This window comes from Hyla sarda, chromosome 12 (genome assembly GCF_029499605.1).
Source record: "Hyla sarda isolate aHylSar1 chromosome 12, aHylSar1.hap1, whole genome shotgun sequence".
Classification (NCBI taxonomy): domain Eukaryota; kingdom Metazoa; phylum Chordata; class Amphibia; order Anura; family Hylidae; genus Hyla; species Hyla sarda.
Window position 1 is genome coordinate 38,692,838 of NC_079200.1, and position 18,123 is coordinate 38,710,960.

The 18,123-nt window shown below is 43.5% G+C and overlaps 1 protein-coding gene across 1 annotated transcript in view; it reads left to right on the forward strand.

Annotated features, from left to right (window-relative positions):
* Positions 1 to 18,123, forward strand: part of SPOP (speckle type BTB/POZ protein) — a 92,663-nt gene that overhangs the window by 73,720 nt on the left and 820 nt on the right. The gene's annotated exons all lie outside the window — the stretch shown is intronic.

Consider the following 18,123-nt stretch of genomic DNA (forward strand, 5'->3'; position numbering starts at 1 on the left):
GAGCAGCCTGCAGTGATTGGATGATGAAACACGGCACAGCAGACTTAGGGAAAAAGAAAAGTCATGCAGAGTGTGGACCCCCCCCCCCCCCCCCCCCCTTCAGAGCACAGAATTACAAACCAAGTGAGCAACAGAGAAGGTATTTGTGCGAGAAATATAGGTCCTAGACACATAAAAATTATATGTACATGATCAGGATTAGGTACTGAGTAACATAACTTTTTTGAGGGATGTGTCAGGCGGCATATGCTAGTTACTTCAATAACAGATATATTCACTGGAAAGTCTCTGGAGTGCTTTTCGCGTGTGCTATACTATAATGCATTTGCAGACATGAAACTAAAACAGTCCAATTACGTGTCTCAGGATACAAGACACTAAAGAGGCTTGAACATGTCAAATTCAACTTGTCCCTCTCAACACTCAAACTGGGGGTTCTCACTCTCCTTTCTGGCCTGAACTTTACTGGACATAAGAGAAAAACTCTTGTCTCCCTGAATTATCAAAAACAAGTATTAATAAAGGAAACATCTCCTGCTAAAAACGCAGGTCAATCCATAGGCATTACATCATACAGGAGAAAGAGCACCGCAGATTGATATATACAGTAGTTTAGTAAGAAATTGTCAGTATAACTAGTAATTTATAAATCTTAACCTGTGCTTGTTCTGGTCTTAGGAGTCTGGGTGGTGGTCCTAATTTGTGATTTACACATACCCTTGTGCATACACTCATACAATCACTAGTAGGACAGCCTACTGGACTCTTAAGCCCATGATGAGCAGAAGTTTATATTAATAAACCACCAGTTAGTTTTTTTCCCCACAAATATGTATATCATTCTGCTCAGCTTGTACTGCTCTATAATATGATGCCTGGGCATTGGTCTGTATTTTCAATATTACAACTTCCCTTTAATAAAATGGTTTAAAGGGGTACTGTACCGCTAGGCATCTTATCCCCTATGAAAAGGATAGGGGATAAGATGTCTGATAGTGGGGTATTGTCGCTGGGACCCCGCAATCTCCGTGCAGTACCTGGCATTCTAGATGACCGATGGCTTCCGTAGGCAGTGGTCGTTATGTCACACCACACTCCCTCCATTCATGTCTGTGGGAGGGGCCTTAACATTATACACATAGCCCACTGATTTTATTAGTCACCTTGTCATTCTTCCTTTACCCTGTAGAGGCGCCTGAATACTTTCTGTCAGTTTCCCCTACAAATTACATCTGATAGACAGGCACCTTGTGACCACCTTATTTTTGGAGTCCTTGTTGATGGAAAGGGATTGTCAAAGGTGGAAAACTCCTTTAACCATGAAAATTCTACCCTTTGGGTCTTAATGTTTCAGTAAATTAAAGCCAAGGGTATGCCGAAGAATTCCTCCCTTACCCAAGTGACCCCAAGAATGGAGGGCAGTGTGAGGGGCACATATTATAAATGGTAAGTATTATTTGATCTACAGAGGAGATTATTCCACTTCTTTATATCTCGGCACAGAGAGAATTTGCATGAAATTAATTTCCTTACATCTGACGGGCTGATTATGGATATACACTGAGTCCTTGTTGTATTACAAGGGAGGATGTTGGTTGTTAAAATCTCAATTTTCTGTCCTATTATGTGTGTCGCTTATGTACTACCGTCTCCAATCTATTATGTTTACTAGATTTCTTTATAGATGATCTTTATAGACGCTCACACATTGAATGTTTGGACAACTGCTTAGCTCCACATCCTCAAATTTGTTTGCTGAATTTAATGACCATGTTCTTTCTTTCTTGTCTCTTTGTTATAACTTTATCAATTTGAGCTTTCACATTAGTGTGAGGGAGAAGCTCTCGGCTAGTCTCCATGGCTACCAAGAAGCTTCGAGACTGATGAAGAGAAGTCATCATTGGGACTTTACTGATATGTGTTGTCCACTTATGGAAACCTTTTTAGGGCCCTTAGCTGCAGATAAAATCAGCAAAAATGTCCAGTATTTAATCGTAAACTGGCTTAATGTTGAGGGGGGGGGGGGGGTCCTGAATAAGTCAATGGATGGAGCCATTGTAGAAATATAAGTCTGTTAAGCTGTGATAGGTGAGTAGCCACTATTATGTATTTTGGAACATAATAAAATTCGTGGAGATGTGGGATATCCTGATGTCGTCTGGAGTCCAGAGAATGTTGAAGCTGAAGAGAAAGAAACATCATCTGAGGGAATTGAGAAACAAAATTTGCGATGCAGTGAGAGAGACGGGAGCTGTATGCAATCTGGCCAGTGAAGGAAACATAGTCCAGAGCTGAAAGGCTGAGAAAAGTAAGCAAAAACCTGTGGGAGGACAACACATTCCTGGTGCCTTCAAAAGACACCCAAGGGACCTGAACGCTGGGAACCTGTGATTAGGTAAGTCTGCCGGCCTCTGCACGACTGGAATCTGTGAATACCAGGTGTTGACCTACCACTGTAGAAACTGGTGGGGCCAATAAGACTTTGTTAGAGGAAGGAGCCTCCAGGGCCTTATGTGGCTCTCAGGTCTACCTGGAATACATTGGACATTGTAGTGTGCTACTAAAATGTTTAATATGGAGAATCCAGATTAATTTACCTGTGACTCGGTTTTGCAAGTTGGGCCCTATGACCATGCATTATCCTGAGACAAGTGCAGAAATAACTGCACTTTGTGATTGGGGCCTGCCAGTTTTTGAGCAATATAGAGGCTGTAGAGACTGTCGTTGGGACTACTCAAGAGACCACAGTCAAAAACATTTGCAGAAGTTGTTATAAGATTCACTATAAGTTCAGGTGTCACAACAACCTAGCATTATGGTTAGTTGTGAAGTCTGTTACTTGGTAGATAGTTGGTAGCCACAAGATCCCACATTGTTTGTGAGCTGGGGTGTATATTTTAGGCAGCCATAGCCTGAATCTCTGGTGTTCAGTATTGGCAGAGGATGGTCTAGGAGTGGACAAACTAGGTGAAATCCCCCTGGGCTTGGTTTGAGGCCTTTTGCACTGTAAGGTATTAACCTAAACGAAGTCCCAATACTGTGGTTAAAGTCTTCAAGGCTTTGTCCCATGTGATGTAAAAGGATCCACACATTACATATGTGATATCTAGATATCATTGTGTTGTGGGACAATTATTGACCATAGCATTGTTGACCATCCACAGATCATGGTTATAAGCAGGTACCTGCTAAGAGTAATAGTACCAGGCGAGGGGTCCTGTTATAAAGAAGGCACAATGTTAGCAATTTAGACTTAATATATAAAGCAACTAGCTGAGTACTCGGCGTTGCCCGGTTTTTCCTTCTTATCCTTGTTGGGGAGGAAAATCAACAAAGTAGGAAGCTTTTGACTTCATATCCCATCCTCATATATTGTTGTCATATCCCAACCCCATATCCCGTCCTCATATCTCAAACTCATATTCCGACCTCATATCCCGTCCTCATATCTGAACCTCAGTAAGGGTTAAATCACCTATCCTATGATTGTTGTTGACATATAAGTAACATGTGTGCCAAGTTTCATGCTAAAGGGGTACTCCGGGGCTTAGACATCTTATCCCCTATTCAAAGGATAGGGGATAAGATACCTGATCGCAGGATCCTCGTGATCTTGCACGCGGCACCCCGTTTGTAATCAGTCCCCGGAGCATGTTCGCTCCGGGTCTGATTACCGGCGACCACAGGGCCGGCGGCGTGTGACGTCACGCCTCTGCCCCCGTGTGACGTCACGCCTCTGCCCCCGTGTGACGTCACGCTCCGCCCCTCAATGCAAGCCTACAGGAGGGGGCATGATAGCTATCACGCCCCTCCCGTAGGCTTGCATTGAGGGGGGGAGCGTGACGTCACACGCCGTCGGCCCTGTGGTCGCCGGTAATCAGATCCGGGGACTGATTACAAACGGGGTGCCGTGTGCAAGATCACGGGCGTGCCCAGCGGCAGGACTCCCGCGATCAGGCATCTTATCCCCTATCCTTTGGATAGGGAATAAGATGTCTAAGCACCGGAGAACCCCTTTTAATATCTTCAGCCGTTTTGACGTGATGCTGGAACATACACACACACACACACACATACATACATACACACACATACATACACACACACACATACATACATACACACACATACATACACACACACATACATACATACACACATACATACATACACACACATACATACATACACACACACATACATACATACATACACACACATACATACACACACACATACATACATACACACATACATACATACACACACATACATACACACACATACACACACACATACATACATACACACATACATACACACACATACATACACACACATACATACATACACACACACATACATACACACACATACACACACACATACATACACACACATACATACACACACACACACACACACATACATACACACACATACATACGTACACACACACACACATTGGTGGACATGTATCATTATTTGTGCATAGTAGAAGCAGTTTACCCCTTTTGCCGAATTCTAAATTAGGCGCAGAAGTGCTAAATTTATCAATCAAGCGCAATGAGTTTCATAGATTGTGGGCAAATATAGTAATGTCCTCCATCTACTCTTTGAAAAATGGAATCGATGATTTAGAGCATCTTGCTATGTGCAGTCCAAGATGGCTTATATTTGCGTTAAAAATATGGTCATTGCGCAAGATTTCTGCGGGTAAATTAAATGTACCCCGTAAATAAATTTGTGCGTACTAAATATGTCACTCCAAGGTGCACCGAAACCTACACATCTGGAGGAAATGCTCCACCTGAATGTACGCCCAAAAAAAAGACGCAAAAAACAGCTTGCGCAAAATTTTACGCAACAATTTAAACACAAAACAAGGGTTAAATCTTTTATACATGTCCCCCATTGAGTTTATATATATATATATATATATATATATATATATATATATATATATATAGATAGATAAATAGATAGATATAACACTTTAATTGAAAATGGAATCTTAGAAAGTATTCTATTTTGGTTCTAAGGAAAATATGGCATCACTTCATGCAATACACATTATGCAATGCACATTACTCAGTACAGCCATATTATCAAAGGAACTGTCTGATTGGGAAATCTTTTTTTGTTAGAAAGGGTCAACCATGGTAAGCTAAATACAGATTGGTCCACTGCTACAACCCTAAGTAAATCAGCTGAGGTCTATTGGAAATCCTCGTAGCAAGTGCTTAATTAAAGGGGTACTCTGGTGGAAAAACAATGTTTAAATCAACTAGTGCCAAAAAGTTAAACAGATTTGTAAATTACTTCCATTTATATTTATTTATATTTACCAGTTGATTTTAAAACATGTGTTTTCCACTGAAGTACTCTTTTGATTTCCTGGCAGTCCCCTCAGAGGGGAAATAAAGCATTACACAGATTGCAGTGAAATCAGTGGGCTGTCAGTATTATGTACAGACTTGTCAGGTCCTCCAGAATGAGAAGGCCTCTAGCTAATAAAAAAAAGAGTGTCTTGTACTTGGTGCCCCTTTCTGCTTGCTGACACATGCTTAGGAAGGATCCTTGTCTTGGGGCTAAATGGCTGTGTTGTCAGTCCACCATAACACTGCTGCTTTCCTTTTGTGAACTGTCTATTTCCTGTTGGAGTTCCCTCCCTCCACCTACAAGTCCCAGGATCCCTTGTTTGTAAGTGTGAGGTCACTTTTCTTCCTCTCATACATCAGCCACTCCACCAACTGAAGCACACTTCAGCTGCCTTCCATGCTGTGCTGTGCTTGAAAGTACAATTCCCTGCGGCCCTATGGAGAATGATCTCCCTCACACCTAGCGGTCGCTCACCCATTGAAGCACAGACAGGCTTCCTTTGAACACCTGACTTGTAATGGAATGTCTCGGGTCGCACTGCAACCTGGCAAAAAGCTGTGACAACACTCATTTTGTATGCTGCTAAGACTTAAGAATTGTGAGACCATGAAGCACAGGTATATTATGAACTGCACTAACTTTACAGCCCCTATAGCACAGTCAAATAAAAATACTTTGTCATGAAGCACTTTTATCAGCACTGATAATAGTGTGGACAGAAAGTTTTTTTTTTTAACTATGTTCTGCCCTTGTCAGCCATAGAAATGCAGTCACCAGGCTGGCTTAGAGATAATGGCAGCCCTTGACATATTAAAGGAGATATGCAGCATAAAACTTTTATGTCCCCTTTGCCCAGGCTGCAAAAACAGCATCATGTAAGGAGCTCGGGCTGACTCAGTGCGCTCAGCCTATCACCGGCGAGGGCGGGACATCGCTGCAGCCTGCGATAAGCTGACCGCAGTGTGACATTTCGTGCCTAAGAAGCACGAGCCCAGCAGCAGCGGAGGAACGGGATGTAGATACCTGAGCAATGAGGGAACGTAGGAAGGTGAGTTAAAGTTTGTTCTATTTGTTTTTGCAGCCCGGGCACAGTGAGACATAAAAGTTTCATTATTTCATTTCCGCAAAACTTGCTAAAATATGCAACTTTAAAAATTATCATTCTTTTTTCACTTATCAGGCTCACTTCTTACCCCCCCCCCCCCCCCCCCCCCAACTCATCATTTACTGTGAAAACTTGGTACTCAGAAGAAGAGTAGTAGATCACTGAGGGTTCAGTTACATGCTGGCCATGCAAGTCTGTGGATAGGTGAGGGAAGGGGGGGGGGGATGGAGAGGGAGAGGCAGTTTATTCACAGCTTCGACTGCTTAACTTACAGCTTAAACTGCTCAGTGCTCCTTTATAATGACATCTATGCCGCTGCTTCTTTTGAGGTTTTTTCTTTAGAGAGCTATCTCCTCTCTGTGTGCAGTGTATGGGGGACTTTATAGTAGCAAGTTTCCCCACACCAGCTCAGGGACAAATGAAAATTACAGATAGAGCCAGCAGAGGGGAAAAGTGGTGAAAAATGCGGTATACAATATTTTGGCCAGAAACAGAGCTGCTCCTCCTGTACACATGCATAAACCTTTATCCTTAAAGGGGTTCTCTGGTGCTTAGACCTCTTATCACCTATCCAAAGGATAGGAGATAAGATGCCTGATCGCAGGAGTCCCGCCGCTGAGGACCCCCGTGATCTTGCACGCGGCACCCCGTTTGTAATCAGTCCGCAAAGCGTGTTCGCTCTGGGTCTGATTACTGTCGATCACGGGGCCGGCAGCCTCCGCCCCCGTGTGACCTCGCGCTCCGCCCCTCAATGCAAGCCTACGGGAGGGGGCGTGACAGCTATCCTTTGGATAGGGGATAAGATGTCTAAGCACCGGAGTACCCCTTTAAAAATGTTCTGAAACGACAGGTATGCTTCAATAAAATAAAAAAAATATGCTGCAAAGCATAAGTATATAGAAAAAATATATCTATTAATTAATTTTCAAAGTCACAAAATATATAAAGCATATGCGTATTATTTATCATACAATACCCATACAATAAAGTTATGCCTTCTATCTATATATATAAAACTCAATGTTTGTATGTATGTTCCCAGAGAAGAAGATAAGGGGGGCTCAACCCAGTAATTATAATTTGGGTGCTACTCAGTGAAAAACCATGACAAATAGGAAATAGAAGAAAAGACTTCACTGACACAGTAGCACCAATAATCAGCAATTCAATTTTATTCTAGAAAAATATCAATTAACAAAATGTGTGAGACAGATTTTTTATGTTTTTAATGTGTTTTGTGTCATTAACTAACTAGCCACAATGTGTGTGAATTGGCTTTTTCTGTGTGTTAATTGATTTTTTTCTTGAATAAAATTGAATTGATGATTATTGGTGCGCTACTGTGTCAGTGAAGTCTTTTCTTCTATTTCCTATTTGTATGTATGTTCCAGCATCACGTCCAAACGGCTAAAGATATTAACATGAAACTTGGCCACATGTTACTTATATGTCAACAAGAAACATAGGATAGGGGATTTAACACATTTGCCAGGGTCGGGGTTTTTGTTTAAATTCCCATACAGGTCTATGGGAAATACATGTTACTGCATAACTTCCAAACAGCTGGAGATATTTCGATAATATTTGGTCACATGTTACTTATATGTCCACTTAAAATATAAGATAGTTAATTTAACCCCTAACTACCCCCATTTGAGAGGGTTGGGGTTTTTGTTTAAAGTCCCATGCAAATCTATGGGAAATGTATGTTCCCCCATAACTTCCGTACGGCTGGAGATATTTCAATAATACCTTGTACACATATTACTTATATGTCAAATAAAAATATATAATAGTTAAACTAATCCTTACCTATGCCCTTATATAAAAGATGGGTTTTTGTTTCAAGTCCCATGCACGTATATGGGACTTCCAGTACCTTACTTCACAAGCTCCGGTTTGCATCTCCTGGTGAATGTGTCAGTCCGGCTTGCAAGCCACACCACATCTCATAAAGACACACCCACAGTTTAAGCCCCACCCCTTTTATTCTCTACCCTTTTTGTGTATTTGTCTGGCTTGCAAATCACGCCCAGTCCCACAAAGCCACGCCCCCTTCTATTTTCAGCTTACAATATCTTCTTCACAAATCAGTCCCACTTGAGGACAGGATATGAGGATGTGACATAAGGTCGGGATATGAGGTCGGGATATGAGGACAATATTTGAGGATGGGATATGAAGTCAAAAGCTTCCTCCTTTGTTGATTTCCCTCCCCAACAAGGATTAGGAAGGAGAAACCGGGCAATGCTGGGTACTCAGCTAGTTCATTATAATGGTGAATGCTATGAAAAAAATGATAGCAGCATTACTTTACTTTTTTTTATTACCACATACTAAAACAATTATATCAATAAAATTCTGCCATCATCTTTTAACTCAGAATTAACTAATATGGTATATGAAATTTGTTTTTTAAACTGGACAACCCCTTTAAGGCCAAAACTAACCTGATCCTTCAGAGGTTAAAAAAATGAGACAGATGATGCAGTACCACTAATGGCTACTAGGTGGCAATACATAAACCTATAATACATAAACCAATCTTTTGGTTGTGCATGTTTGATTTACTGTGTTGCAGCATTTTTTCACTACTATAGGGAAGATTTTAAGGGGCAGTAAAAAATTGTCTGGCGGTCACACCGCCATTGTGCAATTTTTACATGATGTTACACAGTTCTGTCTAGAACATTTTTCTTTTTTGGGGGCTGAATTCTGTAAGATTTAAACACAAACATCTTTTTTCACTATATGACCCTACATACAGAGCTCTGAGTTCTGTAACATAGTACAATCTCACCAGAGCAAGCTACCTCACAATTTTAGGAAGTTAAAGGGGTATTCCAGGCAAAACCTTTTTTTATATATATCAACTGGCTCCGGAAAGTTAAACAGATTTGTAAATTACTTTGATTAAAAAATCTTAATCCTTCCAATAGTTATTAGCTTCTGAAGTTTTCTGTCTAACTGCTCAATGATGATGTCACGTCCCGGGAGCTGTGCATGATGGGAGAATATCCCCATAGGAACTGCACAGCTCCCGGGACGTGAGTCATCAGAGAGCAGTTAGACAGAAATCAACAACTCAACTTCAGAAGCTAATAACTATTGGAAGGATTAAGATTTTTTAATAGAATTAATTTACAAATCTGTTTAACTTTCTGGAGCCGATTGATATATATAAAAAAAAGTTTTGGCCTGGAATACCCCTTTAAATGGGTTTTCCACCTTAAGGTGATTTTAGTACCCACCTGCCATACAGTACTGGACATGCTTAGGAAGGATCCGTGTTTGTCTTGGAGCTAAATGGCTATGTTTTAAGATTACCATAACATTGCGGTTATCTTTGTGTGAACTAGGTATTTCCTGTTGCAGTTCTTTCTCTCAAACTACAAATCCCATAGTTCCTTGTTTGTAAGTGTGTGGTCACTTTCCTCCCTCCCACACATCAGCCACCCCATCCATTGAAACACAAATGAGCTGCATTCCATTCAAAAGACCAGTGTTTTCTAACCAGGGTGCCTCCAGGTCGCTCCACTCATTGAAGCAGGACAAGCTCCCTTTGCACACCTGACTAGTGATGTCATGTCTCGGCCACTCTACAACCTGGGAAAACTTGAGACCTGAGAAATTTTGTATGCTGTTAAAAATAAATATTGGGGCAAAAATCACAGAAGAACTGAGAGACCCCCATGAAACACAGGTACAGACACTATATTATGAACTACACTAACTTTACAGCCCCTTTAGCATAGTCAAATAAAAAAAAAAATCCTGGAATACCCCTTTAAGCCTGGAGAAGAAACTGAAGGCATAACTGGACTATCATTTACCATTTTCAGTAATAGTCTAAGGGCTCTTTGGAGCATCTTGGGAAATAATGCCCTGATCCAACTGTTACCTTTAGGGTAGGGTCACACGTAACGGATCTGCAGCGTATTTTACGCTGCAGATCCGCCGGTAACCTGACCCATTTTGTGCCTCCAGCTGTTGCAAACCCACCTCCCCCCCACCCCCGATCCACCTCGGCAATCCGGTGCTACCAGCAGCCACACAGGGGGCCTGTGAGTCAGCTAGTGCACATCGCGGACATGTGACCCTTCTCTTAGGCGGCAAATAAACAGAGCTTTTCTTGCCACAAAAAAGTTTTCGCTAATGACAGGTACACTTTAAAGGGGTACTCCGGCGCTAAGACATCTTATCCCCTATCCAAAGGCGGGACCCCCGTGATCTTCTACGCTGCACCCCGTTAGAATCAGCCCCCCGGAGCGTGCTCGGGAGGGGGCGTGACACCTAATATCAACCATCTGACACAAAAAGTCCAGAAACATTCCTTTTGTTTTACAGATTATTGGGTATAAAACTTATTAAAGGTCCCCTATGCAAAATCTATAACAAGACCCACATGTGCCACTAATGATACTGGGGGGCTCTTGGGCCTTCTAATGCACCATGTACTGGTGGTGACTGTGACTGTATCTGGTCTATGGCAGCATTGGAATTTTGCTATATATGAGGAAATCTGATTTAATAGATTACCCTTTTATTTGTTTCATATATTGCTATCGATAAAGGTTCCTTTCCATCTCAGTTCTTCATGATGACCTTTGTATTTCCAGAATTCTGCTCTTTTTTCAATGAGGATTTTTTCTCTATATTAGAGGGGTGCGTTGATTGTGCTAAGTATAACAGCGAAGTGTCCGATTTTTTTTTTAAAGGGCTTATTAATAATTTTTTTTTGTAATATACACTAACTCATGCCTCCCCAAAATAATGTCATGCTTCATCACCTTAGACCAGTGATTCCCAACCGAACCCCGGGGTCCCATCAGGCCCTGCACGAGGTACTGCAATGCTCTGGCAATTTAAAATTTTTTTTTTTAAATCTCCCGCCCAGGCCTGTGAATCACGGCGGTGCAGGGAGGAAGGGAAGCCTGCGTGCGCATTGCGTGTACGTGCGCACACAGCATCCCCCTGCGGCACCGTGAGTAGATCACAGGTGCGCAGGCCGTGAAGGGGATATATGTAATGGGAATGGTGCGCCGGACCATCCTCCTGGCCCCAGTACCATCTTCCCAGCCCCAGGACCATCCATCTTCCTGTCCCCAGGACCATCCATCCTCCCGGCCCCAGGACCATCTTCCTGGCCCCAGGACCATCCTCCCGGCCCCAGTACCATCTTCCCGGCCCCAGGACCATCTTCCAGGCCTCCTGCAGAAAGACATTGAAAAACATTAAGGTAATGCACCCTCTTCCCTCTGTCACCCCCCTTTGTCACCCCTCTGTTACCCCCTTTCACCCTTGTCCACTTTCCTGTCATCCATGTCCACCTTGTCCGCCCCTGTCACCCATGTTCACCACCCCTCTGTCCCTTTGTCCCCCCTATCCACCCCTCTGTTACCTCCTTGTCATTCCTGTCACCCCCTATGCCCCCTGTCACCCATGTGCACTCTTCTATACCCATCTGTCACCCATGTACACCCCTCTGTCACCCATGTTCACTCCTCTACACCCCTGTTACCCAAGTACACCCCTCTGTCACTCCCCCTACGCCTCCCTGTCACCCATGTACACTCTTCTACACCCATGTACACCCCTCTGTCAATCCCTACGCCCACTGTCACCCATGGATACTCTTCTACACCCATCTGTCACCCATGTACACCCCTCAACACCGTTCTGTCACCCATGTACACTCCTCTACACCCCCAACACCCCTATTATCCAGGTATACCCCTCTGTCACCCCCTACGCCCCTCTGTCACCCATGTACAGTCTTCTACACTCATGTACACCCCTCTGTCAACCCCTACGCCCCCTTTCACCCATGTACTCTCTTCTACACTTATGTACACCCCTCTGTCAACCCTTATGCCCCCTGTCACCCATGTACACTCTTCTACAACCATCTGTCACCCATGTACACCCCTCAACACCCTCTGTCACCCATGTGCACTCCTCTACACCCCTCTGTCACCCATGTGCACTCCTCTACACACCTGTCACCCATGTACACTCCTCTACACCTCTCTGTCACCCATGTATACTCTTCTACACCCATCTGTTTCCCATGTGCATACCTCAACACCCCTCTGTCACCCATGTACACTCCTCTACACCCCCAACACCCCTGTTACCCATGTACACCCCTCTGTCACCCCCTACGCCCCCTGTACACTCTTCTACACCCATGTATACCCCTCTGTCAACCCCTACGCCCCCCGTCACCCATGTACACTCTTCTACACCCATATACACCCCTCTGTCACCATGTACACTCCTCTACAACCATCTGCCACCCATGTGCACTCCTCTACACCCCTCTGTCACCCATGTACACTCCGCTACACACCTGCCACCCATGTGCACTCCTCTACCCACCTCTGTCACCCATGTACCCCCCTCTACACCCCTCTGTCACCCATGTACACCCCTCTGTCACCCATGTACACTATTCTACACCCCTGTCACCCATGTACACTCCTCTACACACCTATCACCCATGTACACTGCTCTACACACCTGTCACCCATGTACACCCCTCTGTCACCTATGTACACTATTCTACACCCCCTGTCACCCATGTACACTCCTCTACACCCCTGTCACCCATGTACACTCCTCTACACCCCTGTCACCCATGTACACTCCTCTACACCCCTGTCACCCATGTACACTCCTCTACACACCTGTCAGCCATGTACACTATTCTACACCTCTGTCACCCATGTACACTCCTCTACACCCCTCTGTCACCCATGTACACCCCTCTAAACCCCTGTCACCCATGTGCACTCTTCTACACCCCTCTGTCACCCATGTACACTATTCTACACCCTTGTCACCCATGTACACTCCTCTACACAACTGTCACCCATGTACACTCCTCTACATCCCTCTGTCACCCATGTACACCCCTCTGTCACCCATTTACACCCCTCTACACACCTGTCACCCATGTACACTCCTCTACACCTCTCTGTCACCCATGTACACCCCTCTGTCACCCATGTACACTCCTCTACACACCTGTCAGCCATGTGCACTCCTCTACACCCCTCTGTCACCCATGTACACCCCTCTGTCACCCATGTACACTCCTCTACACACCTGTCAGCCATGTGCACTCCTCTACACCCCTCTGTCACCCATGTACACCCCTCTGTCACCCGTGTACACTCCTCTCCACACCTGTCACCCATGTACACTCCTCTACACCCCTCTGTCACCCAGGTACACTCCTCTCCACACCTGTCACCCATGTACACTTTTCTACACCCCTCTGTCACCCATGTACACTATTCTACACCCCTCTGTCACCCATATACACTATTCTACACCCCTCTGTCACCCATATACACTATTTTACACCCTCTATCACCCATATACACTATTCTACACCCCTCTGTTACACCTATACGCCCCTTTCACTTGTAAAAGTGGAATCTGGAGGCTGATGCAGGAAAAGTGCGGAGCCTAATAGGTTTGTTGTGCAGGTTTAACGGTGAAGAATTGTGGCTGGAAGAAATCGTTATAATGACCCGGAGAAGAGAAGGGAATGACGCTGATTTTAGAAGATGTCATTTGTGAGTTTATGTACAAAGCAGCACTGTAATCTACAAAGCCAACAGATAAATTGATGTTGTGCTTTGCAGCTGTTTTCTCCCGCCCCCACCCCCCCTCTTTTTTTTTGCTCATCAAATTCGCCGGTTCCCCGAGCAGAAAAAGGTTGGGAACCACTGACTTAGACTGTGCTTTAGCCATAGCACTATCTTATGCTGATGGGGTGGAGCTTGACACATAGGGGCAGATTTATCCAAACCTGTCCAGAGGAAAATTTGCTGAGTCGCCCATAGCAACCAATCAGATTGCCTTTTAAAAAAAAATGAAAGCAGCAATCTGATTGGTTGCTGTGGGCAACCCAGCAACTTTTCCTCTGGACAGGTTTTGATGAATCTCCCATAGATTTTTCTCTTTGGAATTGTCATGCTCCACCTCTTCAGGCTCTTCATGACATGGTGTTATGTCTAATGCAGGGTCGGTAAGGTAGAGCTTGACATATGGATCTCTTTTTGGTTTTGTCATGCTCCTTCTCATCTGGCCCTACATAACATAGTGTTATGTCTAATTCAGGGTTGGTGGGGCTTGACACATAGATTCTCTTTTGGTGTTGTCCATTACTTCAGGACAAACATTAGGCAGAACACGATGTAATGTGTTTTGCTGAAGGGGGGAGCCAGGCACATGGATTCTCTTGTTGGTTTTGTCATGCTCCACCCCTTAAGCCCCACATTAGGCATCACACAGTGTTATGAATAATCCAGAGCCTAAATGGTGGAGTTTAACATATGCATTCTCTATTTAGCTTTGTAAGACTCCGCCCTCTCGAGCCCTACCTTAGACATAGTATAGTGTTATGCCTAATACAAGGCCCTTATGAGGTGGAGCTTGGCAGATGGATTCTGTCATTTATTTTACCATGCTCCACCCCCCCCATGGGTGCTAAATTAGGCAAAGCAAAGTGTTATAAATAATCCATAGCCTAAGCAGGGGTGAAGCTTAAATGGGCACTGTCACCAACTTTATTTTTTGATATGTTGTAGTACTTATGTACTACAACATATCTCTACTATACTTTTATTATTATTTTTTTCCATTAAAAAGGTTTAATTTACATTTAAAAACCGGCTACTGAAAAAGGACTGATTTTGGAGTGGCAATCAGTCCTTTTTCAGTTAGGCTGCACTCGCTCCCTGCCTGTCAATCAGACAGGCGGGAGCGAGGGCATTGGCTCCCCGGCCACTGGCTGGGAGGCCACTCCTCCCGCACATCGCCGCCGGCGCGTCGTTGCCGCCGCTGTCCCTGCACGCCCGCTGCCGGACTCTGCAGTAACTGCAAGTGTAATGAGGGAACGGGGTATGCGGGGCGGGGGGGGGGGGGGGAGGATTTAACGGTCTAGTGCCGTAGCTGGGGGGGGGGAACGGGCTAGCAAAAAAAAAAAATTAAATAGGATGATGGGAGCTACCCTTTAACACATGCACTCTCTATCTGTACTCTCTATCTGCACTCTCTCTGTCAGGTTTCGCCACCGAAAAACTGTACATTATACACATTATACACAACATAGTGAATCATATTTAAAAAATAATCTAAATATATATATATATATCTCCCATAAGAGATAGCATTACCTCCAGACGTCTCTGTATGTTTACACTGGAATCCCTTCTATCACTGTCCCATTGTTCGACATCTTCAGGTGTCCGTTTTTCTTAAATCATGGTGATTGACTGATTCTTAGGCCCTCACTCAAACCCCTATCTTCGGATTAGGGTGTAATTTAATAACATCTGAGCGTCCAAGCTGTGAGTCTCAATAACCAGATCTATCCCCGGTCTCGCGACACACATGACAGGCGCATAATCCTCAGGCACATGGGCCAGTCCATCCGTCACATGACACCCTTGTCACCTGTCACCCGAGGACCGCATAGAGTGGCAGGTCAGAGGCGAAGGCCAGATTAATTTTTATCTTGTGCTTGAGCAATGACTCCGGCAGGAAGGGGTTGGGGGGAAAGGGGTGCAGAGATGTTAATATTGGTTTCATTTAGCAAAATGGCTTCTGTCTGTTTTGTGTAGGTAGCAGGTACACTTAAAGAAGGAAAAAGATACAAGGTAACAGTAGTGGTGGGGAAAGCGTAAGACATAGAAGGGAGACATGAGGAAGAGAGGGGAGCGTGAGGGAGGTGGAAGATGGATGTTGTGTTACTGCAGAACAGCTGCTGTTGGGATCAGTACAGAAAGATGCTGAGCTAGGGACGTGCGGACTGGTAATTAGTGATTAATAGGCACAGCTACTGGGATCACACACGCCGCTCCGCCTGTGTGTCTGTGTGTTAGTAGTACATATGTACATACATATATATATGTGCACACATACACACACTTCTTGTCATTTGTCACCTTATGTCCTTCCTACATCTAATTATTCTAAAATACAGCACCAAGGAAGATGAGGACACACGCAAAAAAAAAGAAAAAACGTATAGTCGGCGGTTGTTTATTTATCACAGACAGAATTTTTCCGATTTTTTTTCGAGTAAGGTTACAGAGATATTTTCCATATTGCACAGAGCCCCAATAATAAAATAACCAACACCCCCGCCCCCCACCACCCCCTCACACATGGTATAGTCATAAACACAGAGGTTAACAGAAGACTCTCCCAGGCCCTTTTTGAAGATATTGCAGACTGATCTTACAAGGAAAGAGTTAATGGCATCGGCCTTCTCGTAAAGAGTGATGCAATGGCGTGCCCCATGAGAGAGAGAGAAAATGACAGTGACTTTGAATGGGTTCACACAGATGTGTCACTGTCAGAAACCTTCCTGTGTCTGTTTGTTTTTTTGTTTTTATTTTTTTTAAACCTAATGCACCCCGTAACTGATAATATATATACTTTTTTGTTAAATCTGGAAAATAAAATCTTAACTACAGTATATAATACACATCATACATGATATCAGTAATAATGGACTATCACAACCCATCATGTTGTAGCTTTAGGTTGTGATGAATCTGTAGCCCCGTTTTTAAATACGTTTGTATATCTAATATACCAGTATATTCACATTTTATATTGCCATAAAGTCCGCTTTGGTGATAAAAATAAATGATATGGGTTTATTTCCCATTATGTCTGTTCTCATAAGGGCTGATCATTGACTATGCTACTGTCAATGAATTAGTAAGTCCTTAATACCATTTCAGTCTAATGTGCCTTGGTCAACGACAGTTGGTTAAGAACCCAAATAACCTAAAAGGTTAACGCTTACCTAAACACAGTGAAGACAGCTTCTGTCCAAATCCATACATTGTGAATGGCTGGGAACTAGTAATATTGCTACGGTATTCATTTTTGGAAGGTTCCCCATGTTAGTCAACAAGCCTACATTAAGTAAAGTTGACAAAGGGTTCCAAAATCAGTTCCTGACCTGGACTGGACCAAGTTATGCTTTATTTTCACAACAGGCAGGTATTACTGGGAAACAAATACAAAAACATAACCTTAAACTCACAATGAGTCCATAGGGAGGGGCCCATTTTTCTGCATGTAATGAGATTTCTAGAATCAGCAATCCAATTTATGGGAGTATATGCCATGCCCTTATAGCTATCATAGCTGTTCTCATGTTGAAGTCCACAACATATATGTTCTACTTTATTAAAGGCCCCAATGATTAAGGGTGTTCAATAACACCAGCAACACACTAGGAAAGGGGCTGCTGTTAAAATCATCCTATGTGTTTATATTACTTTTGCAATAAGGCATAACAGGATAAAATTCACCACCTGGCTGGATTGTATGTATCTGTTTGTTGATGTTCTTCATGTTCCACTTTATGTAATAAAAAGGACCATAATGTGAATGAACTTAGGCGGCAGGTACTGGAGATTTAGAGGGAGAAAATATGGAACAAATTAAAGTAAGATTGCTTAAAAGTGTAGTACGCTGGATTTAAAAATTGTGCACTTTACAGCTGCACGGGATTAATGAGATATGTAACTTTAATGTATTCTTATAAGATATAGTTCTGTTTCTATCTGCAGATATACATATTGGAATGTTTTTATCTT